This window comes from Balaenoptera physalus, assembly GCF_965194825.1.
Source record: "Balaenoptera physalus genome assembly, chromosome: 19".
Taxonomy (NCBI): domain Eukaryota; kingdom Metazoa; phylum Chordata; class Mammalia; order Artiodactyla; family Balaenopteridae; genus Balaenoptera; species Balaenoptera physalus.
The window spans coordinates 15,526,134-15,553,099 of record NC_138900.1 but is presented as its reverse complement, the minus strand read 5'-3'; the positions used below and the strand labels follow the sequence as shown (position 1 = coordinate 15,553,099).

Sequence of the window (26,966 nt, the reverse complement as noted above, 5' to 3'; positions counted from 1 at the left end):
GTTCTCCTTGCTTGGTGCCTGCAGTAAATGCTGTACTTTCCTTCACCACAACCCACTGTCAGTAGATTGACTTTGGTGTGCAGTGGGCGAGCAGACCCAAGTTTGGTTTGGTAACACTAGCACTCTAGAAAAAGAAGAAAACACAATTGGGAGAGGCTGCAAACTTGAATGGGAATGCTTAGTGTTCTGCCAAGAAATCTGATACTGACTTTCAATTTGAGATAAAGAAGATCTTAATCATGTTAAGAAAGTATTCAACTGGGGAATTCCCTGGCAGTCCAGTGGTTAGGACTCTGCACTTTCACTGCAGAGGGCATGGGTTTGATCCCTGGTCAGAGAACCCAAAAAAAAGAAAGTATTCAAATAGTCTTACTATTTTTTAGAAAATCCAGAAGAGATGTTGAACTTTATAAAAAGCTTTTTTATTTTTTATCATCTATGAGATGACTGTAGGGTATTTCTTCTCTGACTTACTAACATGGTGAAATTCATTAATAAGTTCTTTAAATAACATTGAACTTTCCTTGAAGATTGGTTCAAGATGGCAGAGTAGAAGGACGTGCGCTCACTCCCTCTTGAGAGAGCACCAGAATCACAACTAACTGCTGAACAGTCATCAACAGGAAGACACTGGAACTCACGAAAAAAGATACCCCACATCCAAAGACAAAGGAGAAGCAGCAATGAGACGGTAGGAGGGGCGCAATCACAATAAAATCAAATCCCATAACTGCTGGGTGGGTGACTCACAAACTGGAGAACACTTATACCACAGAAGTCCACCCACCGGAGTGAAGGTTCTGAGTCCCAAGTCAGGCTTCCCAACCTGGGGGTACGGCAATGGGAGGAGGAATTCCTAGAGAATTAGACTTTGAAGGCTAGCGGGATTTGACTGCAGGACTTTGACAGGACTGGGAGAAACAGAGACTCCATTCGTGGAGGGCACACACAAAGTAGTATGCGCATCAGGACCCAGGAGAAGGAGCAGTGACCCCATAGGAGACTGAACCAGACCTACCTGCTAGTGTTGGAGGGTCTCCTGCAGAGGCAGGGGGTGGCTGTGGCTCACCGTGGGGACAAGGACACTGGCAGCAGAAGTTCTGGGAAGTACTCCTTGGTGTAAGCCCTCCCAGAGTATGCCATTAGCCCCACCAAAAAGCCAGGTAGGCTCCAGTGCTGGGTGGCCTCAGGCCAAACAACCAACAGGGAGGGAACCCAGCCCCACCCATCAGCAGACAAGCAGATTAAAGTTTTACTGAGCTCTGCCCACCAGAGCAACATGCAGCTCTACCCACCAACAGTCCCTCCCATCAGGAAGCTTGCACAAGCTTCTTAGATAGCCTCATCCACCAGAGGGCAGACAGCAGAAGCAAGAAGAACTACAATTCTTCAGCCTGTGGAAGGAAAATCACACTCACAGAAAGATAGACAGAATGAAAAGGCAGAGGACTATGTACCAGATGAAGGAACAAGATAAAACCCCCCAAAAAACATAAATGAAGTGGAGATAGGCAACCTTCCAGAAAAAGAGTTCAGAATAATGATAGTGAAGATGATCCAGGACCTTGGAAAAAGAATGGAGGCAAAGATGGAGAAGATGCAAGAAGTGTTTAACAAAGACCTAGAAGACTTAAAGAACAAACAAACAGAGATGAACAATACAATAACTGAAATGAAAAGTACACTAGAAGGAATAGCAGAATAACTGAGGCAGAAGAACGGATAAGTGACCTGGAAGACAGAATGGTGGAATTCACTGCAGTGGAACAGAATAAAGAAAAAAGAATGAAAAGAAATGAAGACAGCCTAAGAGACCTCTGGGATAACATTAAATGCAACAACATTCACATTATAGGAGTCCCAGAAGGAGAAGAGAAAGAGAAAGGACCTGAGAAAATATTTGCAGAGACTATAGTCGAAAACTTCCCTAACATGGGAAAGGAAATAGCCACCCAAGTCCAGGAAGTGCAGAGTCCCAGGCAGGATAAACCCAAGGAGAAACACGCTGAGACACATAGTAATCAAGTTGACAAAACTTTAAGACAAAGAAAAATTATTGAAATCAACAAGGGAAAAACGACAAATAACATACAATGGAACTCCCATAAGGTTAACAGCTGATTTCTCAGCAGAAACTCTACAAGCCAGAAGGGAGTGGCACGATATATTTAAAGTGATGAAAGGGAAGAACCTACAGCCAAGATTACTCTACCCGGCAAGGATCTCATTCAGATTTGAAGGAGAAATTAAAACCTTTACAGACAAGCAAAAGTTAAGAGAATTCAGCACCACCAAACCAGGTTTACAGCAAATGCTAAAGGAACTTCTGTAGGCAGGAAACACAAGAGAAGGAAGAGACCTACAATAACAAACCCAAAACAATTAAGAAAATGGTAATAGGAACATACATATTGATAATTACCTTAAATGTAAATGGATTAAATGCTCCAACCAAAAGATATAGACTGGCTGAATGGATACAAAAACAAGACCCATACTTATGCTGTCTACAAGAGACCCACTTCAGACCTAGGGACACATACTGACTGAAAGTGAGGGGATGGAAAAAGATATTCCATGCAAATGGAAATCAAAAGAAAGCTAGAGTAGCAATATTCATATCAGATAAAATAGACTTTAAAATAAAGAATGTTACAAGAGACAAGGAAGGACACTACATAATGATCAAGGGGTCAATCCAAGAAGAAGATATAACAATTATAGATATATATACACCCAACATAGGAGCACCTCAAAACATAAGGCAACTGCTAACAGCTATAAAAGAGGATATTGACAGTAACATGATAATAGCGGGGGACTTTAACACCTCACTTACATCAATGGACAGATCATCCAGACAGAACATGAATAAGGAAACACAAGCTTTAAATGACACAATAGACCAGATATATTTAATTGATATTTATAGGACATTCCATCCAAAATCAGCAGATTACACTTTCTTCTCAAGTGCATATGGAACATTCTCCAGGATAGATCACATCTTGGGTCACAAATCAAGCCTCAATAAATTTAAGAAAATTGAAATCATATCAAGCATCTTTTCTGACCACAACGCTATGAGATTAGAAATCAATTACAGGGAAAAAAATATAAAAAAACACAAACACATGGAGGCTAAACAATACGTTACTAAATAACTAAGAGATTACTGAAGAAATCAAAGAGGAAATCAAAAAATACCTAGAAAAAAATGACAATGAAAAACACGACGACCCAAAACCTATGGGATGCAGCAAAAGCAGTTCTAAGAGGGAAGTTTATAGCTATACAAGGCTACCTCAAGAAACAAGAAAAATCTCAAATAAACAATCTAACCTTACACTTAGAGCAATTAGAGAAAGATGAACCAAAAAACCCAAAGTTAGCAGAAGGAAAGAAATCATAAATATCAGATCAGAAATAAATGAAAAAGAAATGAAGGAAACAATGGCAAAGATCAATAAAACTAAAAGCTGGTTCTTTGAGAAGATAAACAAAATTGATAAACCTTTAGCCAGACTCATCAAGAAAAAGAGGGAGAGGACTGAAATCAATAAAATTAGAAATGAAAAAGGAGAAGTTACAACAGACACTGCAGAAATACAAAGCATCCTAAGAGACTACTACAAGCAACTCTATGACAATAAAATGGACAAGCTGGAAGAAATGGACAAATTCTTAGAAAGGTATAACCTTCCAAGACTGAATCAGGAAGAAATGGAAAATATAAACAGACCAATCAAAAGCACTGAAATTGAAACTGTGATTAAAAATCTTCCAACAAACAAAAGTCCAGGACCAAAAGTCCAGGCTTCACAGGTGAATTCTATCAAACATTTAGAGAAGAGCTAACACCCATCCTTCCAAAACTCTTCCAAAAAATTGCAGAGGAAGGAACACTCCCAAACTCATTCTATGAGGCCACCATCACCCTGATACCAAAACCAGACAAAGATACTACAAAAAAAAAAGAAAATGACACACCAATATCACTGATGAATATAGATGCAAAAATCCTGAACAAAAAACTAGCAAACAGAATCCAACAACACATTAAAAGGATCATACACCATGATCAAGTGGGATTTATCCCAGGAATGCAAGAATTCTTCAATATATGCAAATCAATCAATGTGATACACCATATTAACAAATTGAAGAATAAAAACCATATGATCACCTCAATAGATGCAGAAAAAGCTTTTGACAAAATTCAACACCCATTTATGATAAAAACTGTCCAGAAAGTGGGCATAGAGGGGACCTACCTCAACATAATAAAGGCCATAGACGACAAACCCACAGCAAACATCATTCTCAATGGTGAAAAACTGAAAGCATTTCCTCTAAGATCAGGAACAAGACAAGGATGTCCACTCTTGCCACTATTATTCAACATAATTTTGGAAGTTTTAGCCACAGCAATCAGAGAAGAAAAAGAAATAAAAGGAATACAAATTGGAAAAGAAGAAGTAAAACTGTCACTGTTTGCCAATGACATGATACTATAAATAGAGAATACTAAAGATGCCACCAGAAAACAACTAGAGCTAAGCAATGAATTTGGTAAAGTTGCAGGATACAAAATTAATGCACAGAAACCTCTTGCATTCCTATACACTAATAACGAACGATTGGAAAGAGAAATTAAGGAAACAATCCCATTCACCATTGCAACAAAAAGAATAAAATACCTAGAAATAAACCTACCTAAGGAGGTAAAAGACCTGTACTCAGAAAACTATAAGACACTGATGAAAGAAATCAAAGTTAACACAAACAGATGGAGAGATATACCATGTTCTTGGATTGGAAGAATCAATATTGTGAAAATGACTATACTACCCAAGGCATTCTACAGATTCAATGCAATCCCTATCAAATTACCAGTGGCATTTTTTGCAGAACTAGAACAAAAAAATCTTAAAATTTGTATGGAGACAAAAAAAACCCTGATTAGCCAAAGCAGTCTTGAGGGAAAAACACAGAGCTGCAGGAATCAGACTCCCTGGCTTCAGACTATATTACAAAGCTACAGTAATCAAGACAATATAGTACTGGCACAAAAACAGAAATATAGATCAAGGAACAGGATAGAAAGCTCAGAGATAAACTCACGCACCTATGGTCAACTAATCTATGACAAAGGAGGCAAGGATATACAATGGAGAAAAGACAGCCTCTTCAATAAGTGGTGATGGGAAAACTGGACAGTTACATGTAAAAGAATGAAATTAGAACACTCCCTAACACCATACACAAAAATAAACTCAAAATGGAGTAGAGACCTAAATGTAAGACCAGACACTATAAAACTCTTAGAGGAAAACATAGGAAGAACACTCTTTGACATAAATCACAGCAAGATCGTTTTTGATCCACCTCCTAGAGTAATGGAAATAAAAACAAAAATAAACAAATGGGACCTAATGAAACTTCAAAGCTTTTGCAAAGCAAAGGAAACTACAAACAAGACGAAAAGACAACCCTTAGAATGGGACAAAATATTTGCAAACGAATCAATGGACAAAGGATTAATCTCCAAAATACATAAACAGCTCATGCAGCTCAATATTAAAAAAACAAACAACCCAATCCGAAAATGGGCAGAAGACCTAAATAGACATTTCTCCAAAGAAGACATACAGATGGGCAAGAAGCACATGAAAAGCTGCTTAACATCACTAATTATTAGAGAAATACAAATCAAAACTACAGTGAGGTATCACCTCACACAGTTAAAATGGGCATCATCAGAAAATCTACAAACAACAAATGCTGGAGAGGGTGTGAAGAAAAGGGAACCCTCTTGCACTGTTGGTGGGAATATAAATTGATACAGCCACTATGGAGAACAGTATGGAGGTTCCTTAAGAAACTAAAAACAGAATTACCATATGACCCAGCAATCCCACTACTGGGCATATACCCAGAGAAAACCATAATTCAAAAAGACACATGCACCCCAATGTTCACTGCAGCACTATTTACAATAGCCAGGTCATGGAAGCAACCTAAATGCCCATTGACAGACGAATGGATAAAAAAGATGTGGTACGTGTATACAATAGAATATTACTCAGCCATAAAAAGGAACGAAATTGGGTCATTTGTGGTACATATATAGAATGGAATATTAGTCAGCCATAAAAAGGAACAAAATTGGGTCATTTGTAGAGACGTGGATGGATCTAGAGACTGTTATACAGAGTGAAGTAAGTCAGAAAGAGAAAAACAAATATTGTATATTAACGCATATATGTGGAGCCTAGAAAAATGGTACAGATGAACTGGTTTGCAGGGCAGAAATAGAGACACAGATATAGAGAACAAATGTATGGACACCAATGGGGGAAAGTGGCGGGGGTGGGGTGGGGAGTGGTGGTGGTGTGATGAATTGGCAGATTGGGATTGACATGTATACACTAATATGTATAAAATAGATAACTAATAAGAACCTGCTGTATAAAAAATAAAATAAAATTCAAAAAACAAATTGAACTTTCCTTAAATCTTTAGAATGAATTTCCTCTCAGTCAGAATGCATTATTATTTGAATATACTGTTAATTTTTTTAAAAAGATTTTGCATATATATTCACAAAGTTGGTCTATAGTTTTCTTATGCAATCCCACCTTTTCTAGTTTTGCAATCAGTGCAATGTGAAATAAAATCCATATTTTCTGTCAAGGAAAAATTCAAACATAAAAAATTTTCTCTGACCTCTGGCTTCCTCTCTCTGCTGCTGTGCATTGTGCATCTGCATTATGCATCAACCAAACCTCCCCCATGGGCAGAAACACCTGCTCAACCATAAAGAGCAACATTCTCCTAGCATCAACAAGACAACTCCTTAAAAGATAACATTCCTTCTTGATTTTGTAAGGGGCCACGATGATGCTTAGATCTAGATTGTGTAAACTGTCAATAATATATCATTTACTGTACAAAACTCTGTCTCAAAACATTTATATAACTGTGCCTTGACTTCTAACAGGTAGAACAGTTCTCAGAGCTTTCTGAGATGCTCCCCCCGGGTTATAGTCCTCAAATTTGGCTTGAATAAAGTTTTCCATTTCTTTCTTAGATCAACTGATTAATTTTTTGTTGACAGCAACAATGATGACTTTATAAAAACAGGTGGTAGCATTCTCCTCCTTTATAAGTTCCCTTGGAGAATTTAACTATTTGAAGAACTGTAAGTTATTTGGAAACTACTTCAAATCTCAAACACCAACTGAACTATCTAAGCCTTGTCTTTCTTTTTTGAGAAGAGAAATAGGGAATGGCAGGAGGTGGTGTACAGGTACCTTTCTGAGTATTTCAAATTTGCACAGCTTTTAGTTTTCCTTCTCTTTGTATGGAATTTTCGTATATCCATATATTCCTAGAAAATCATTCTTTGCATCAGCCTTGAAAATATATTAATGTAAAGTTTTACAAAGATATTTCTTAATGATATGGTTATTCTCCTTTTTTGCAGTATTTGTATATCTGTTAATTTCCTCTTGACTTGATAAGGTTTGCTAGTGGTTTAATCTATATTTTTGATTTTTAAAAAAATCAGATTCATCAGTTTTCCCTTTCTTCTTTTTTAACTCATTAATTTCTCCGTTTGTATCTATTGATTCCTTCCACTTTTCATATATATCTTCTAACTTCTTTGATTAAACATTTAATCAAGACAGAAAATAAAACCACAGAAAACTACCCATAGTTTGGTATAACGCAACTGAAGAAACTATCCCACATAATCTCATCTGACCTTTTCCACCAAGATTTTTTAAAAATACAATATGATACACTGTCACAGAATCAATAAAACCATGACTTGGGTTTTACAATATGTATGGATCATTTCATCAGGTTTTGACAGTTCTACTACATTTCTGACAGTCCGTTTCTTTTCCTTCTCTAGCTCCCAAATCCCTCATTGTGACAGCACTTTAGAAATCTATCTGGCCAGAGTGGGACCCTAGAGGTTTCCTGTCTATGTGGGTTATTTGTCACATGATCTGACAACTCTTTCTCTGTAAACTAGTCAATCTCCCAAGATGTTTTCTTTGAGATTTAGAAGGTTTGAGCTCTGGCTCATGATCTAACGCAACACTGTAAACAGCTTGTAAGTTTCTAATGTGTAGCTCCTGTTTTATATGTAACTAGAACGCACTATCATATTTATACTGATAAATACATGGGGGATAAGGGAAAGCTCCAACTAATCAATATAAGGGAATGATACAATTAGAAAATCATCATTTGGCAACCATAACAGTAGTAATTGACTCAGGCAACAATCATTAAAGGATAATATTAACACTAGTGAATGAAAGTTTGAGGTTATTTACATGGTCTCAAAAAATGCCCCCATAAGATACTTACTAACATAACTTTATAGTGAACAACCCACTATTAAGGTTACAGTGGATAACCTTAACCAAATGATCAAAGTTAACATTACCAGCAATATGACAAACCAACATCATGCATCTCCTGATATGTGACATTGAGGACACACCATAACTCCAGTAGCAATCAGAAATGTACATACTTCATAAGGAAAATCAGAAAAACTCGAATGAAGGACATCCTATAAAAATAACTAGCTTGTACTCCTCAAAACATCAAGGTCAAAAGAGGCAAAAAGTGACTGAGAAAATATTCCAAATTAAAGGACTCTAAAGAGACATGACAACTAAATGCAACATGTAATCCTGGATTAGATTCCTGGACCAGAAAAACATAATTGTTATAAAGGACATTATTGGGACAGTTAAAGAAATCTAAATAAGGTCTGTGGATGAGACAGCTGTAAACAAAAAATGTTGCTCACCATTCCAGTTCTACAAGTATCAAGTCATTAGCCACTGTGGGTGCCTACTGACAGTGTGCCCTGAGGGAAATTGAGAATGGAAAAGACAGGAGGCACTCTGTGCTTTGGTTAGAAGGGCACCTAGATAGTTAAGATGCATATCTAAGGAAGAATTTCAATGACCCCAAATTCTTCCATACACAGAAAAGCACTAAAATCATTAACTTGAGATGTCTGTTCTTTGTAACTAGCAATAATCTTTATATGCTTGACTACATGTATTTCCCAGTCAAAAAAAATCATATACATACTGGTTTCTCCCCTACCTCTTCGTAGCAATTCCTCAGAGCTGACAGGTTGTCTCCTGGGCTATAGTTCTCAGTAAGACACTGAATAAAACTCAACTCACAGCTCTTATGTTGTGTGTTTTGTTTTTGATTTTTTTTTCACTTGATGCTACTATGATAACAATAATAATACTGTTTCAATAATAATACTGTTTCAAATGGGACCTAATGAAACTTAAAAGCTTTTGCACTTGCATAAACAAGAAGAAAAGACAACCCTCAGAAAGGGAGAAAATATTTGCAAATGAAGCAACTGACAAAGGATGAATCTCCAAAATGTACAAGCAGCTCATGCAGCTCAATATCACAAAAACAAACAACCCAGTCCAAAAATGGGCGTTAAGACCTAAATAGACATTTCTCCAAAGAAGACATACAGATGGCCAACAAATGTATGAAAAGATGTTCAATATCACTAATCATTAGAGAAATGCAAATCAAAACCACAATGAGGTATCAGAATGGTCATCAGCAAAAATTCTACAAACAATAAATGCTGGAGAGGGTGTGGAGAAAAGGGAACCCTCTTGCACTGTTGGTGGGAACGTAAATTGATACAGCCACTACGGAGGACAGTATGGAGGTTCCTTAAAAAACTAAAAACAGAACTACCATATGACCCAGCAATCCCACTACTGGGCATATGCCCCGAGAAAACCATGATTCAAAAAGAGACATGTACCACAATGTTCACTGCAGCACTATTTATAATAGCCAGGATATGGAAGCAACCTACATGTCCATCAACAGATGACTGGATAAAGACGATGTGGCACATATATACAATGGAATATTACTCAGCCATAAAAAGGAATGAAATTGAGTTATTTGGAGTGAGGTGGATGGACCTAGAATCTGTCATACAGAGTGAAGTAAGTCAGAGAGAGAGAAACAAATACTGTATGCTAACGCATATATATGGAATTTTAAAAAGCAGGACTGATGAACCTAGTGGCAGGGCAGGAATAAAGACACAGACATAGAGAACAGACTTGAGGGCATGGAGGGGGAAGGGGAAGCTGGGATGAAGTAAGAGAGTAGCATTGATGTATATACACAATCAAATATAAAATGGATGGCTAGTGGGAAGCTGCTGCATAGCACAGGGAGAGCAGCTCAGTGCTTTGTGACCACCTAGAGGGGTGGGATAGGGAGGGTGGGAGGGAGGCTTGAGAGGGAGGGGATATGGGGATATATGTATACATATACCTGATTCACTCTGTTGTACAGCAGAAACTAACACAACATTGTAAAGCATTTATACTCCAATAAAGATGTGAAAAAAATTTTTTAAATAATAGTGTTTCAATGTTAACTTTCCTGCTTTTGATAATTATATTGTGGTCATATAAGAAAATGTTCTTGTACTCAGGAAATTCACATTAGGGGTAAAAAGGGCTATCATGTCTACAACTTACTGTCAATTGGAGGCAGGCAACCACATGGAGGCTTTTTTGTTTTTTGGCCATGCCCCGCTGCTTGCAGTATCTTAGTTTCCTGACCAGGGATCAAACCCGGGCCACGGCAGTAAAAATGCCGAGTCCTATCCAGTGGACCGCCAGGGAATTCCCTGCAGGCTCTTTTTCAAGCTGCCTTATTCAGTCTCTGCAGCCAATGGCCAGTCTCCAAAGGCTAAGAGATTTTGACCAGCGGTCTCTGAGGTCCCCCTCCAAATTACCTACAAAGAAGAACCAGCCTTAACTTGTTAACTTCATTAACAGGATCCTGACTCCAAATTCACCCCAAACTGCAGGGTTCACTTAAATGTTTATGTTTTTGGATTCCAGAGGGAATAACAGAAAACAGGCAATCTCAAATGGCCAAGCCAGGGCTATAGAACAGAATTTTATCCTGGTGTGTGTCTGGTTTCAGAATTTCAGACAAAACTTCCACATTGTATGAATGTTTTGGCTTCAGATTACTTCTATGATTCCATTTAATTCAAGTTCAAAAACAGGCAAAATTAATCCACTGAATTATACCCAGGGGCGGCAGTGGGTATTGACTGATAAGGAAGACTTCGGCATGCTAGAAATGATGTATATCGTGATCTACGTTGTGTTTACACAGTTCTCTGCAATATAAAAATTCACTGAGCTGTAGCCTTAACATAAGAATACTCGATTGTCTGTGTATCTGTGTCCAGATCTGGAAACGACCTGGAAAAATGTTTCTTGCATAAATAAAATGAAACAATCTGTATTCAAACTTAAAAATTTTTTTCACATAGACCCACATACTGCCACCCCATCAGGTATAGATATTCCATTTAATTAGAGTTCAAGAACAGACAAAATTAATCTGTAATGTTAGAATTGGAAGAATGGTTCCCCATGGCAGGGTAGTAACTGGGAGGGGGTATCATGAGAATTTCAGGGTGCTAGAACGTTGTCTTCTGATCTGAACGCCCAGGGGTGTTCTCTTTGTGACAATTCATTGAGCTGTATGTATATTTTTCTATGCATTTTACATCTCAATAAAAGATTTATGTTAAAAACTTAAAAAAGAAAAAGTATTTGCTCCCAAACCTGGCATTGAGCACAGTGTAGGTGATGAAGGAAAAGAGCTACAAGAAAAAGAAAATGCCCTAACTCCTTACCCATGCATATGTGTTCTGTATCTTTGATTCTGTGCAGGTAGAAATCAGGAACTGTCTGCTCTAAAAATGAAAGCTTGACATGTATGGCTTCTGAAAGATGTTACCTGCCTTACCTCTCAACTTCCTTTGCTCCTTAAGGTGATATACTCATTGTGTTTTGTCTAAAGACTACATAAGGATTGAATGTAATATTTATAAAAACAATTAAAATACTGTTTCAGCATTTCACCCTTTTATTAAGCTAATGGTCAAAATCTTATTTGCATTTCATTTGTAATTTTGTCTCAGTCCATCTTAATCACCATTAGTTTGACTTTAATTTCAGTGAAGAAAAGTTTCTAAAAGTAGCTTTAACTTTTGTTTTTGCAGTTGTTATTGTGGTTTTACGTTTATTGAATTGTTCTACCAGGATTTTATATGGCACAGATTCAAGGAGGTCAAACGTGCCATGCCTGAAAAACACAGAACGAAGCAAAAAAATTCTTAGAACACAGTAACTTCTAGATCCAGTTTCTTTTCCTTCCATAATTCATCTTTTTTTCCCCCATCCTTATAGAGATATAATTGACATATAACGCTGTGTAAGTTTAAGGTGTACAATGCCCTGATGTGATACATGTATGCATTGCAAAATGACTACCACGACAGGGTTAGTTAACATCTCCATCACCTCACATAATTACCTTTTTTTTCTTTCTTTGTGTGTGTGTGTGTGTGTGTGTGTGTGTGTGTGTGTGTGTGTGTGTTTGGTGAGAACATTATTTTTAAGTTAAGCCTAGATAAAAGTATTTTCCGAATGCTCTCAAGGTTTGCTCCTTCAGCAAAATCTTTTACATCAGTTTAGATACTTACTCAGTAAACCCTTTGTTTTCTAACCACAGGCAAAGTTACATCCATCCTAGCTGCCATGGAGTCAGAATAGATTTCCAGAAACCAGGCTGACTCTTCGGATGCTGTCACAGATGGACATGTCATTACATTTTCCAGAAAGAACCTTAAAGGAAATATTAGGAGAAATATGCATTTTTAACAAGATGTTACTTTAGAGAATTCTAACACTTGATCCTTTCAAAGCACTTTCATTAATGTGGGGAACGGTAAAAAAGGGAGACGAAGGTTTCTTTTTTTTTTTTGGTTGCTCCCCGTGGCTTGCAGGATCTTAGTTCCCCCACCAGGGATTGAACCTGGGCCCTCAGTAGTGAAAGCACGCAGTCCTAACCACTGGACCGCCAGGCAATTCCCAGAGAGGGAGGTTTCAAAAAGAGTTTTGAGGTGGGCTTTGGCCCTAACGAACTGAACGGAACTGGCTGCTCATCAGCTGGGGCATGTCACATGGGTGAAGTGTATTCCCACTGTGCAGGGATGCAGCCTCAAATCCTTGACTCTCCCATCCCCAACGTCTGCATTTTGCAAGCCTCAACACCAACCCCCCATTAAGCCTCCTAATCACAGACACACGCGGTGTCTCCAATCTATAACTCCCAGAGGTCCTTGTAGTCACAGATATCCCGGAATGCCAAATTTGACCATCAAGGACCACTTCGTCAGTGACTACAAAACTCACTGATTCATTCTGATTGCCGAACAGTGAAACAGTGAATTACACAGATCCCTGATGGCGAACCCACACTGATTTCCAATGCTATCCCAAAGACTGGGGATCAATCGCTGACTCCCACTGTCCTACCTCCCCCCACAATTACTAACAGTCCCAATCACTGACACCTCCCCCCCATTGATCCCTCTATTCCCCATTCCCTGATATACAAAAGTCCAGTCACTGATGCCCTCAGATACCCCCATCGATGATCTAAAGGAAGTCTTCATCACTGATGGCCTAAAGATTTCTCCAAACACTGATCCTCACTGACCACCCTCAGAACTGAACCTCAAAGTTTCCACAATCACCAGTTCCAGGTACCCAAACAGAACTTAGAACCTCCAGTCCCTGACCCCTCAGGCTTCTGATCACTGAGCCCTAACGCCATTCAAATCAGTGTCTTCGAAGAAACCCACTTGGCCTCAGACCCTTGAAGACTACCATGAACTGACCCCCACGCACTCTCTCAATCAAGAATCCTCGTTTATTGATTCCCATATACTCCCAATCCATCTTCTTCACAGACACTGACACTGACTCACACAAACCCGCCACCACAGACTCTCTCCCCCAAGAGGCTCAGACGCCCAATCACTTAACCCTTCAGTACCCTCAGTCTCTGAGCCTTATGGGTTCCCATGACTGACCCAGGTGGGCCACCGTAGCCGTCTGGTCGCCCTCCTACACAGGTCCTGAATTTGGACTGTTTCTCACACTGACCTTTCCCATTTTCCCCGCATCCGCGCCCGTAACCTGAAACTGCCGCACCACGCCGCCTCTCCACGGAATGAGCATTTCCCATCCGGAGTGGCCGTGCGCAGACTCAGTCGCATCTTTGAGGCGGTCGGCCGCCACCTGGCAACCTTCCAGAGAACAGGATTCTGGGTTTCTGAATTTTAACGGTAGGTATGATGGCCGCGCCTGCTTGACAACCTCTCGCCGGGGGCGGCCATGTTTAAATCTGTGCCGTACGGCGAATGACTAGGCCCTTTGTTAGACTATTAGGGCTATTTTAGGGCGGGGAGGAGCAAGTGTTCCGGGGTCCCTAAACACAGACGTCACTGCTGCTTTTAGCGTCTCAGAAGCCCAAACCTCTTGAGACCAATATAGAGGCTCCCTGACCTGGAAATTGAGCTTTCTTTGTCTCCAGCTGCACAGGTAGTGAGGTAAGATGGCCGCGTCCGTTTATACCGCTTTTCATGTGAAATGGGCGCGGCCATCTCTCAGGAGGAACGTCTGTAAAGCAAGGTGAAACTTTTTCTGGGCCAGCTCTAGTATTTGGAGAATAGCGAAGAAGAGAGGCTCTTCTCTTGCGGAGGCTGAGGCCCCAGCGATACTTTACGGAAGGGGCGGAGCTGCAAGAGAGGGCAAGTAGGAGGTTCTTAGCCGGCTATTGAAAGAATACGTTGAAAGCCGAGTCTTTATCTAGGTGGCTTGACGCTTTTTGACATTAAAAATGAAATACCAGGGCTTCCCTGGTGGCGCAGTGGTTGAGAATCCGCTTGCCAATGCAGGACACACGGGTTCGAGCCCTGGTCTGGGAAGATCCCACATGCCACGGAGCAGCTGGGCCCGTGAGCCACAATTACTGAGCCTGCGCGTCTGGAGCCTGTGCTCCGCAACAAGAGAGGCCGCGATAGTGAGAGGCCCGCGCACCGCGATGAAGAGTGGCCCCCGCTTGCCACAACTAGAGAAAGCCCTCGCACAGAAACGAAGACACAACACAGCCATAAATAAAATAAATAAAATGAAACTTAAAAAAAAAATGAAATACCAGAAAATGGGTTTATTCTGGAATAGCAGAGAATTGCAATTCCGGACGAGCAAGCTACAGCAAAAATCATAGGCAAGTCCACCAAACAAAGGAGAGGAACTGTTATTTTATAGAGAAAAAGGAGGTAGTTGGGAGGGGCTGTTTTGAAGAAAAGTCCTTTGGAGAAAAGTGAAAATGCAGAGTGATGAGAGTTTCTCATTGGCTGAGTTGCTGAGGTAGTGGATTTCTTGTAGGAGATGCAATGTTCATCTCTTCTTGTTGAGGCCTGTGATTGATGATTCTTTTCTGTTGATTCTTCTGTTGGGGTCAGTTCTTCCTGTAATTGACATGGAGTGGTACTGCCTGAGAGCTCCCCTTTCAGGCCACCCTACTCCATTTGAGTGAGGTTTTCCTTTATTTTCATGCTCCAGAAGACGACCTGAAACACTGGTGTGAGTGCAAGCAGTTTATTTGACAGGTAGACGATGGATAAGTGAGACAGGGGAGGAATGGAAACCAACACATAGTGCATCCATGAGCCAGAGTACCCCTGTGAGCAATGGGGGCTCAGTCCTGTGGGGAACTCTGGGAGATTGTGTAGAAATCACCTCCAAACTGTCCCACTCAAGGGCTGATGAAGCTGAGATAGTTATATGTCATCTCTGGTTCCTCATTGTTGAAGGCTATTGTAAGGGCCTTAAAGCTGTAGCATTTTCAGCCTGCCTCGTGGGCAGATCTGAAGTAGAGTCTGTAGTTGGGAAGAAGCCAGCCATCAGCATATGGGCATGGTGAGTGCCCAGGCAAAGTGGTGGGGTAGAGATAGCATTCACCAGAGTCCTGTTTTTAATGCATCCAAAGCAGTGTTCTGCACATCACAGGCATTGTTTTGGAACATCTCTAGAAATGATTGCCTTGTCCTATGAAAATAGCTTTAAAAAAACAAAAAAAATCTATTTGGTGGGCTTACCAAGTGGTATAACAGCTGACCTCTAAAATAACTCCCAACAATTCCTACCTCCTGGTAGTCACACCCTTGTGTAGTCCCCTTCCACGTTGTACCAAGGCAGATTTGTGAGACTAATAGTATATAGTAGAAGTGATGGCTTGTCACTGCTGAGATTAAGTTGTAAATGACACCTCAGCTTCTGTCTTGGAGGTGCTCATGCTCTTTCTCTCAAATAACTTACTCTGGAGAAGTTAGTTGCCATGTCACTGAGGACACTGAGATAGCCTATGAAGAGGCCCATGTAGCAAGGAACTGAGATCTCCTGCCAACAGCCAGGGAGGAACTGATGCATTCTTGTATCAAGGGGTCATCTTGAAAGCAGATCCTGTACCCTAGTTAAACCTTGAGATGACTGTAACCACATGAGGGACTCAGAACCACCCAGCTAGCAGGTCCCAGATCCTTGACCTTCATATAACGTGTAAGCTATTAAATATTTGTTTTTAGCTGCTGGGTTTGGGAGTAACTTGTTATGCAGCAATCAATAACTTGGATGCTGTGGTAAAAATGCTATAATTGACATCTCTGGATTCCTTAAACAAGTTCCTAAACTTGTGAGATTGTTCTATCAAATCAGAGGGAATTATTAGCAATTTCCTCCTCTCCTGCATGATAGAGAAATTAAAGGCCCATGGCTCTGCTAGATATTTAAAATTTAGCGTAGTTTAAGAGTCTTGCTTCACTTGAATTAATACAAGTGGTTTATGTGACAGTGCTTTGAAGTGATTATAGTAATTAACAAAAATAACCATTTAGAGAGTCCCCGTTACATGCCTGCCCTGTTGCTGGCCTTCTCACTTCAAGGGCTACCCTCATTCTAGCACCAGTTGTAAAGGCAGAAGGAATGAGAGCCTTGGAGTGTCTCATGCTGGGAATTAAATGCTCTGCTTCAGAAATGACACATATCATTTCCTCTCACTGCTCACTGAGTAGTCACCCAACCACATGATAGAAATACAATCTTACCATAAGCTTGGAATGGGGAGAGCTAGAAATATTTAAGGAACAACCTTAAAGACGTCTACAAACACTATGAGAACAATGTTATCATCACCATCCTAAAGAAAATGCACTATAGAGATGAGGTGACCAACCCATAATCACCCAGCTAGTAAGTAAAAAAGAAGGACTCTGAGCCAGGTATGTCTATTTTATACGAAGGTAAAGGATCATTACCATTATTGTTAAATTTTTTACTTCAGTATATTTAAGGCACTGAATTAGGGAACAAAGAGAAGACTGAGGTCTCCAATAAAAATAAAGGATACTCAAGATGTTGAGGTCTGGTGGGGGGCGGAGTACACAAGGAAAGAGAAAATGGGTAAAAGAAGAGTGTTTACAAAAGAGTATACACTGTAGGATTCAATTTATGTGAAGCTCAAGAACAGGCAAAACAAATCTGTTGAGTTATAACTCAGAACGCAGTTGACTCTAGTGACTGTTGAATTCTCTGAAGAGAATTTCCTGGGGTGATGAAAATGTTCTATATGTTGTTTTGGGTGGTGGTTTCAAGAGTTGTCAAGACTCATCAAAGTAAACACTTACGATTTGTGCATTTATTATATGTAAATTGTACCTTAAATTTTTGAAGAAAAAGAGTGTTCAGGGTATTGAGTGATCGTGTAGTCTAGGGAAAAGAGAGAGGCATGGAAGAAGAACTGACAGCACTTTACTATAGTCTGTGGAAAGATGAGACCCTGGCAAGACCATCATGAACACTTATGGCTTATGGCAGTGCCCCCTCTAGGCAGAGGAATTAGAGAAAGGAGCCTCCAAGGGTTTGTGGTTTGGCAAATTAAAGGCTCTGGGCTAACCCAGCCTGCACTGACCATCAGCTCTTATTTATTCCCTCGGCTGATAGGTCTCAGCCTGTTGGACCAGGTGTGGTGGCCCTCTACACTGTCATCATTTAAAGGGATACCGGGCCCCAAATGTGGCCTAAAAAGGAGGCATAGCTCTTCCCTGCTCTGTAGCAGAAAGGACTGTGCCCTGGCCTGAGTAGAAATAGGGCTTTGCCCTTGCATGAGTGAAGACTGTTCCAGATCTAGATAGGATGTGATGGATGTGACTGTCCCCTGGATCAAGATGGATCTTGAGAGTAGCCTGGCATGAGCTGAGGCTGCATCCCATCCTGTCCTGTCTGGAGCCAGGGATGATGGTGCTGGTGGTAACTGGTGATACAAGTCTCAAAGTATAATTTTCAAAAAGTTGAAAATTAGAGTTCTTACAGATATTCAGAGATTCGCTTAACTTATTAATGAGGGAACTAGCATGATTGAAAATTTGGTTAAAAGTAAACAGGTATTTAGTCAGTGGAATAAAGAATCTTGGAATAAGATTGCAATGTTAGATACAAAACTATTTAATGTCCTACACGGCAGTAAAACCATAAACTTTAAGGTTATCTTTTCTTCACAGAATCAGTTTGCATCTATAACAGACAAATATGTGAAATGTACCAATTGTCTCCAAGTTAACATTTATCTATATAGTCTGCATCCTCATTAGTAGTAAAAAGCCCATCAAACAAAGTTACATTCTGCTAGAGAAGTGGGTTCTCAAACTGGTGCAGTTTTAATCCCCAGGGCACATTAGGCAATCTCTGGAGATGACTTAGGGGGAGGGGAGGTGCTACTGGCATGTGGTGGATAGAGGCCAGGGATGCTTTCCACCATATAGAGGACAACCTTGCACAACAAAGTTATCTGGCCCAAAATGTGAACAGTGCTGAGTTTAGGGAACCTTTCTCTAAAATGATTTGTTAGATTTTGGGTGGGTTTGTTAGACCATGCTCTAGCATGACTTTGAAAAGGCACACAGGATGACACAGTATAGTTTCCTTATTTCCTAGTTTTTGATAATTTTTCTTAACACAAAATTGGGGAAATGTTGATAATTGTTGGATCTGGGTAATGAATACATGGTGATTAATTAATCTTTTCTCTCTATTTTTGTGTATGTTTGCTTTTTTTTTTCTTTTCTTTTCTATATTAAAAGGTAAAAAGAAAAAAACAGTAGATTCTGGTCTTTTGCTTATGGTCAGTGCCATGTACCAGTGACCACAGCTAAAGCTCACATTTAGACATAATATTTAATTTTAAATATGTTTCTCTTTTATGACTTGGTTCCTTTACCCTGCCCATCTCTCAAGTCCAGGGGCTGTCAATTCTACTTACATCTTAAATTCACCCAGATTTTAAAAATTCTAATGATTGGGATCCACTCTCGGCAATTCTGGCGTGCTTTTCCTGGGGTAAGTTTCTTTTTTTTCTTTTTTCTTTTTTTTTCCTTTGTAAAGTTTATCAGATATGGGACATTACGGACTCAAAACCTGAATCAGTCAATTAAGGAACTTCACACTATGAACTTGGTTTGAGGTGGTCTTGACGGGTAGTACCTTGCAGGGCAAATGAGAATACACTCTGAAGGAGGGCATACCTATATTATGCCTATTCCTCCACACATAATTTTTTCAGGGACAGTGACCAGCAAGCTGTCACAGATAATCAGTCATGGAAGGGAACAGAACCACATGAGTGAGACCCTGCAGAAACAGTAGTCAGTATAAGCAGTTCCATCTACTCTAGGCTGTGTGCCCACCCTGCCCTATTACAATGCTAAATGAAGTAAGTCAGATAAAGACAAATATCATATGATATCACTTATATGGGGAATCTAAAAAATGATACAAATAAACGTATTTATAAAACAGAAACAACTCACAGACATAGAAAACAATCTTATGGTTACCAAAGGGGAAGGGGGGGAAAGATAAATTAGAAGTTTGGGGTTAACAGATATACACTACTATATATAAAATAGATAAACAACAAGGATCTACTGTATAGCACAGGGAAATATATTCAATATCTTGTAATAACCTATATGGGAAAGGAATCTGAAAAAGAACATCTATCTATATGTATGAGTGTATATATATGTGTATGTGTATATATATATATATATATATATATATATATATATATATATATATATATATATGAAAAACTGAATTACTTTGATGTACACCTGAAACTAATACATTGTAAATCAACTATACTTAAATAAAAAAATAAAAACTTTAAAAATGAAATTACTTACATGATTCTGAAACAAAATTATCTTAGGGAACAATTAGATGATAACTGATTGGACCAAACCAATGAAAAATGGCATCTCTTTGATCAAATGGGAGCCAAGGCATAATTAATTAACTGGAAGGCAAGCCACCACCAAAAGCTGTATTCGTTTTTTATTGCTGCATAACAGACCACAAACTTAACAGCTCAAGAGCATATCCATATATTAGCTCACAATTCTGTAGGTCAGAAGTCTGGCATGGCATGCTTGGTTCTCTGTTCTGGGTATCAAAAGGCTGAAATCAAGGCGGTGGCCAGGGTAAGTTCCCATTTTGAAGGGTCTGAGGAAAAATCCACTTCCAAACTCATTCTTGTTGTAGACAGAATTTAGTCCTTATGTTTGCAGGACAGAGATCTCTGTTTCCTTGCTGGCTGTCAGCCAGGAGCCACTCTCAGCAACTAGAGGCCACTCTCAAGTTCCATCCATATGGCCAAGGGCCCAGGAAACAGTAAATAAGAAACTATTTGAGGGACTTCCCTCGTGGTCCAGTGGGTAAGACTCTGTGCTCCCAATGCAGGGGGCGTGGGTTCGATCCCTGGTTAGGGAACTAGATCCCGCGTTCATGCCGCAACTAAGAAGTCTGTGTACTGCAAATAAAGATCCCACGTGCTGTAACTAAAGATCCCACGTGCTGCACGAAGACCCCGCATGCTGCAACTAAAAGCCGGCACAGCCAAAATAAATAAATAAATATTTTTAAAAAACCAAACTATTTGAGCACATGGGAATCGTCTTAAATTTTCTGTGCCATACTTTCGGCATCTTTAAAATGGTTATAGTAATGAAATTGACATAGTTATTAAGTATGTTAACAAAATGAAAAAGATCCTTAAAGGCTGCCCACTCCCACATTTTAGGTTTTTATTATGGCCATACCCCACTTACAGTTATGTTTGTCCAAAATCATCACACTTCATACTTAAAATGAGTGTATTTTTTTTTTTATTTTATGCAAGTCATACCACAATAAAGCTAATTTAAAACATACAGCCTGGATACAAAAATAACTACACCTAGTATATAAAAAGATATAGACGATTTGAGTTTTGGCAAAGGAAGCTGTTATAGAAGAAAAATTATCCAAATGGGGATTTTCATGACATTCAAATAACTGAAAGAAAGGACTCAACAGATAGGTTGAACAGAGATAGACATGGGGGAGGAAAATGTTAGCCAAGTGGAAGAGATGACATGAATTCCAGAATAGAGTATGAGGAGAAAATGATAGAGAATTAAGACCTAATACAAGCACAAGGTATACAGTACCTTGTAAAAGTCTCACATTTGTGAAATGGGGATACTAGAAGGTAACAAGACAGAGAAAGTTCTGACTTTTGGAGATTCCAAAATTGACAGATGACACCAAGGCACAATTTTAAGATGCACTTAGAACCCCAAGAGGACTAACAACAACAAAAAATCCTAACTAGGATTGTAAAAAGGAAATTTGCTGAAGGCAAAAAACAAGATCTTAGAAGCTTCCAGAAAAATAAGAATGGCCTTCAAAGGAGCAAACATTGCACCAAGTCCATTGCATTGGACTTTTTTTTTTTTTCCTTGCCACGTCTTAGTTCCCCTACCAGGTATTGAACCCGGCAGTGAAAGCACCCAGTCTTAACCACTGGACTGCCAGGGAATTCCCTAGGATGGGCTTAATGAAAAATGGTAGAAGCCATGAGATAAAGTGCTAATAAGAAAAAGCAAAGAGTTAAACACAATTGGATATATCTAAGAATGAAAGAAAAATGGTCGTATTGCAGATGAAGTCACTGGACAACAGGAATAAAAAGGCCAAGAAGAACCATGAATCCATGGCTTCATCCCATTGTATTGATACGTGAAGCAACCTGAAATAGGATTTTGCATCAAAACAAAAAGTAATTCTGTACAAAGACAGCATGTCAACAGAGACGTATATGACAATAGCATGTCCCAGAAGAAACAAATATATGTTGGTGAGAAAAAATGATTTAAATGACAATAAAGAATTCTATTATAATTTCGTTTTATTTTTTCTACGACTTACACAAAATAAACATGCATAAAGATCATGAAAGATAAGGAGAGATTGAGGAAATGTGGAAGATGGCAAAAGGCTAAGGAGAAATAGCAGCTGAATGCAAAGTGGATCCTGGATCAAAAATTTAAAAAGACGTTAGTGCAAAAATGGCAGAATTTCCAATAAGATTTGTAGCTCAGTTTATAACATTGTCCCTCTGTGAATTTCTGGTTCTCAAAATATCTTCAGTGGTTAGTTATGTGGTTACCTTTAGAGTAAGAGGGGTGGTGAGATGTTGTAAGGACTCTACTTGAACTGTCATTGCACCTTTTCTATAAGGCTAAAATGAGTTGATAATGAAGTTTCTTGTTAGGATTGTGTTATTAGGTTTGTTGTTTGTTTTGTTTTGTTTTTAATAAATTTATTTTATTTATTTATTTTTGGCTGCCCTGGGTATTCGTTGCTGTGTGCAGGCTTTCTCTAGTTGCAGCGAGTGGGGGCTACTGTTTGCTGCGGTGTGTGGGCTTCTCACTGTGGTGGCCTCTCCTGTTGCAGAGCATGGGCTCTAGGCATGTAGGCTTCAGTAGTTGTGGTGTGTGGGCTCAGTAGTTGTGGCTCGCGGGCTGTAGAGCGCAGGCTCAGTAGTTGTGGTGCACGGACTTAGTTGCTCTGCAGCATGTGGGGTCTTCCCAGACCAGGACTCGAACCCGTGTCCCTTGCATTGGCAGGTGGATTCTTAACCACTGAGCCACCAGGGAAGCCCTGTTGTTTTGTTTCTGGTGGACTCCTGCAGGGATAGTCACACTCACACAGTCAACAAAGCCCTGAGACAGGGATCCCACAGCACAAATGGATCCTAGTTTCCATTTGCCACCTCTTCAGCCTTGTGAGGAGAGAATGTGGCTGATGAGGGGACAGGGAGATGAAGGTCCCTGAGTCCCAAAGTGATGGTGTTAACTGAAAATTCATTTACTGTGAGACCAGTGGCTCTCTCAGACATAGCAAAAAGGGACCCAATATGGGTCTCAACCCCAGGGGTCCCTGACTTCTAGAGTGCATTCCTAGATATGGCAAAAGCATCCCACCTTACCACCTTTACCTGGGGCTACCAAGGAGGGCTGGGCTACAGAGGGCCTGGTCAAGGAGAGTGATATCTCCTGAGCTGGGCACATTGGTGGGCTAGCAACTTCCTAGTTCCACAGGGGCAATTCCAAAACCTCTACCCAAGGAGAGCCATGCCTCTTAGAGTACCTTCCTGGAAACACTGCTTCTCCCGTCTCCTGCACCCTCCATCCCCACACTGTTCCCTTCATATATCTGGACAAGGCAAAAAACAAAAGCCAGAGAGACAGATGGGACACTTTCCAAGGAGTGTTCCTTGGCTGGAACACTCACAGCCCCCCACCAGGACTGACTTCCCAGTAAAAAGAGTCAAAGCAAGAAGATGAAGGGCTGGTAGGCCAAAAAAACAGCTAAACTGAAAGTGGATAAGTGATAAATTTACCATAAAGTCTACAGAGGAGTCAATTATATTGTCCCAGAGTGACTTTCCTCTTCTGGATCATGGCAGTATGATTAGGTAAGAGTTTAGCACTGGGGGAAGAAGACTGGAGGTATGGGGGCATTAGAGTCACGAGCACCTTCTTTGACCTCTTTGGGCACCTTTCCTGGAAGTCGAAAATGAGTTCCTGATAAGGTCTTCTTGTGTTTTTGTGTTTGAAATGGTGCCTTTCAGGATGGAGAGGGGCTTCCTACACTGCCAGTCCAAAGCCATCAAAAAGTCAGGCACACCTTAAGAAAACCTGACAAAAACGAGGGAAAAGAAGTCATATTCAGTCACAACCAAACACAGCAATACAGCCACAAGGTCATCAGGAAGAATAGGGACTGCAGGGAGTCCCAGGCCCATTGGACAAGCCCCATTCATCCACCCACAGGGGCATCTCCTCAGGCTCTGGCTCTGGCTCCATGACTTTTTTTTTTTTTTTTTCGCCCTGCCCTGGCTTTGGGATCTTAGTTCCCCAACCAGGGATTGAACCAGGCCCTTGGCAGTGAAAGCGAGGAGTCCTAACCACTGGACCGCACGGGAATTCCTTCTGACTCCCTGCTTTGAAACCTATAAGGGAGCAAAGCCACCCAGAAATACACAGGCAGTCCCATCTCGGGGGTTACAAGGCAGTCCTCTTCCAGGATAGCCCCAGGCACTCTCTGAAGCATGGCGGGAGGAAGGGATTCCACTGGTAGGCTTCTGATCCTGCTTGGTCAGACTGGCCCAGACTGCATTCCTCCATTCTCTCTAGCCCCAACAATCCATCCATCCATCTGTCCATCATCCTTCATCCTTCATTCCATCCATCTACTGGATCACTGGAAGACTGAGGCCACAGGCCCTAAAATGGAGCACGGGCCACAGCCTGCACCTGCCCACCACCAGAGGGAGCTCTCGCTCCCCCTGATCTTGGAGGACCCATCTTTAGCAACCATCTTGGTCACTGAAGCCACCAGCGCTCCTTGGCCAGTGCCTGCGCTGTTCGAGGGCGGTCTTCAACAATGGAAAGCTGGACTCTTGCGGGGGGTGGGGCGGGCGGGGGTGGGGTGTTGGATAGGGGGAGATCTCCTCAGGTCCGTGAGATCCCAGATCTCTGGGTTTCTGCTGCCACCGTGGGCACAGCCACCGGCGCTGCCACAGTGACAGCTGGACTTGGTGGCAAGACGCAGACATGCTTTGCACCACCGTGAACCCAAACCTGTATTCCAGCGGGTGGAAATGGGGGAAGGGGGCGCGATGAAATCTGGTTGCGGAGGGGCTCATGAAGATCCCCAAGGCCTGCTGGAAGTGATGGTCCTGTAAGGCGAAAATCCTTCGACCTCGAAGGCAGCACATCCCCATGGGCAGAGGAGGCCCATGTCCTGCCTTTCGCAGTGCCTTACAGGAATCTGTTAAAAGCCCCTTCTCCCTGCCATTCTTCCTCCCCAGCCCCTCCCCCCAACCTCTCTCTCCCACCCCCTTTAATCCTGCTTGGTAAGCCTAGCCTGGCCGGGCTTTCCTCCACTCTCCGGGGCCCCAACAATCCATCAAATCTATTCATCCATCCAATTTTCCATTTATCCATCCATTTTTCTATCCATCCATATCCTTCCATCTATCCGCTGGACCACTAGAAGCACAGGCCACAGGCCCTTAAGAAAGCACAGGCCACAGCCTTCACCTGCCCCTGCCAACAGCCTAACGGCGCGCCGGCTTCCCGACAGCCTAGCTTACCCTTCCAATGACAACCGTGCCTGTCTTTCCGAAGCTAGCTGCCGTTGTGTCCCGCGCATGCGCAGTGGGAGGGTGGGCTTCAACCCTGGCAAGCCGGGTTGTCAGAGAGTAAGAGGGAGAGGACATAAGGGAAATGATAGGAGGTAGGGAGGGTGTACCAGCCTTTCTCTCCTTGGGTTACCAATATCCTGGATCTCTGAGTATGTGCTGCCATCTTTGACAACGCCGCCACCGACGTAGCCGCTGGACCTGGTGGCAAGACACAGAGTCTACCCAATTCCGGATCTAGATGAATGGTAATGGAGTCAATTGGGGTTGGGGAGAGGGAGGATGAAATCTGGTGTGGCGGGCAGCGATAAAGATCCCCAAGTCCTTGCTCAAAATTATGGTCGTGTCACCTGAAAATCCGTTGACCCCTAGAGTGGTTCCCTCCACTAGACGTGGGCAGAGGATGCCCATGCCCTAGCGCCAAATGGAGAGCGGGGCTCGTGCCTCTCCCAGTGCCTTCTAGGAATCTGTTGAAAGCCCCTTCTCCCCACCATTCTTCCTCCCCAGCCCCCCAACTTCAGTCCCCCACTCTTTTAATCCTGCTTGATAAGCCTGACCTGGCTTTCCTCCACTCTCAGGAGGCCCAACAATCCATCCATCTATTCATCCATCCATCGATCCATCCACCTTTCCATTTATCCATCCATCCGTGCCCTGGACCACTGGAAGACATAGGCCACAGGCCCTTCATAGAGCACCAGACACAGCCTTCGCCGAGGCCTGCCAACTGCCGAGATCTCTGAGATCTCTGAGTCTGTTCCACGACGCCACGGTGGCGCTCTCCCAGAGCCTAGCCAACCTGTCGCATAGCAACCGGCCTTGTTGTGTTTCTGTCCCCGGCACCAGCGGTTGGAAGGCGGTCTTCAACTCTAGCAATCTGGGTAGTCTGAGGCGAGAGGAGACAGGAGAAAGGAGGGGAGTTGGTGGGAGGTAGGGAATGTATGCCAGCCTTCCTTCCCACGTTACCGACATCCCAGATCTCTGTAGCTATGTCGCCATCTTTGACGCTGCCTGCGCTGGCACCGCCACCGCCACAATGGCAGCTGCACCTGGTGGCCAGATGCTGTGTAGACCCAAATCCAGATCCAGGTTGGTGGGAATGCTGTCAGATGGGTGGAAGGGGTGGGGTTGGGGCGTTGTCATGAAATCTAGTACTGAGGACGGCCAAAAAAGATCCCCGGGCTTCCCTGGTGGCGCAATGGTTGAGAATCTGCCTGCCAATGCAGGGGACACGGGTTCGACCCCTGGTCTGGGAAGATCCCACATGCCACGGAGCAACTAAGCCCGTGAGCCACAACTACTGAGCCTGCGCGTCTGTAGCCTGTGCTCCGCAACAAGAGAGGCCACAACAGTGAGAGGCCCGCGCACCGCGATGAAGAGTGGCCCCCACTCGC

The 26,966-nt window shown here is 41.7% G+C and overlaps 1 protein-coding gene across 5 annotated transcripts in view; it reads right to left on the bottom strand.

The window, feature by feature from the left end:
- ZNF793 (zinc finger protein 793) overlaps window positions 1-14,230 on the bottom strand; it is a 35,410-nt gene extending 21,180 nt beyond the window's left edge. For 3 of the 5 annotated variants that reach the window (XM_082439387.1, XM_082439388.1, XM_082439389.1), the window contains exons 1-2: window positions 14,085-14,230; window positions 12,617-12,758 (exon numbers count right to left, since the gene is read on the bottom strand). The gene's annotated coding sequence lies outside the window, so the exon portion shown is untranslated. Of the gene's footprint in view, window positions 1-10,583; window positions 10,844-12,616; window positions 12,759-14,084 lie in introns of all 5 variants that reach the window. The other 2 variants (XM_082439386.1, XM_082439385.1) reach the window with 2 other exon arrangements.
- Between the last annotated feature and the right edge of the window lie 12,736 nt (window positions 14,231-26,966).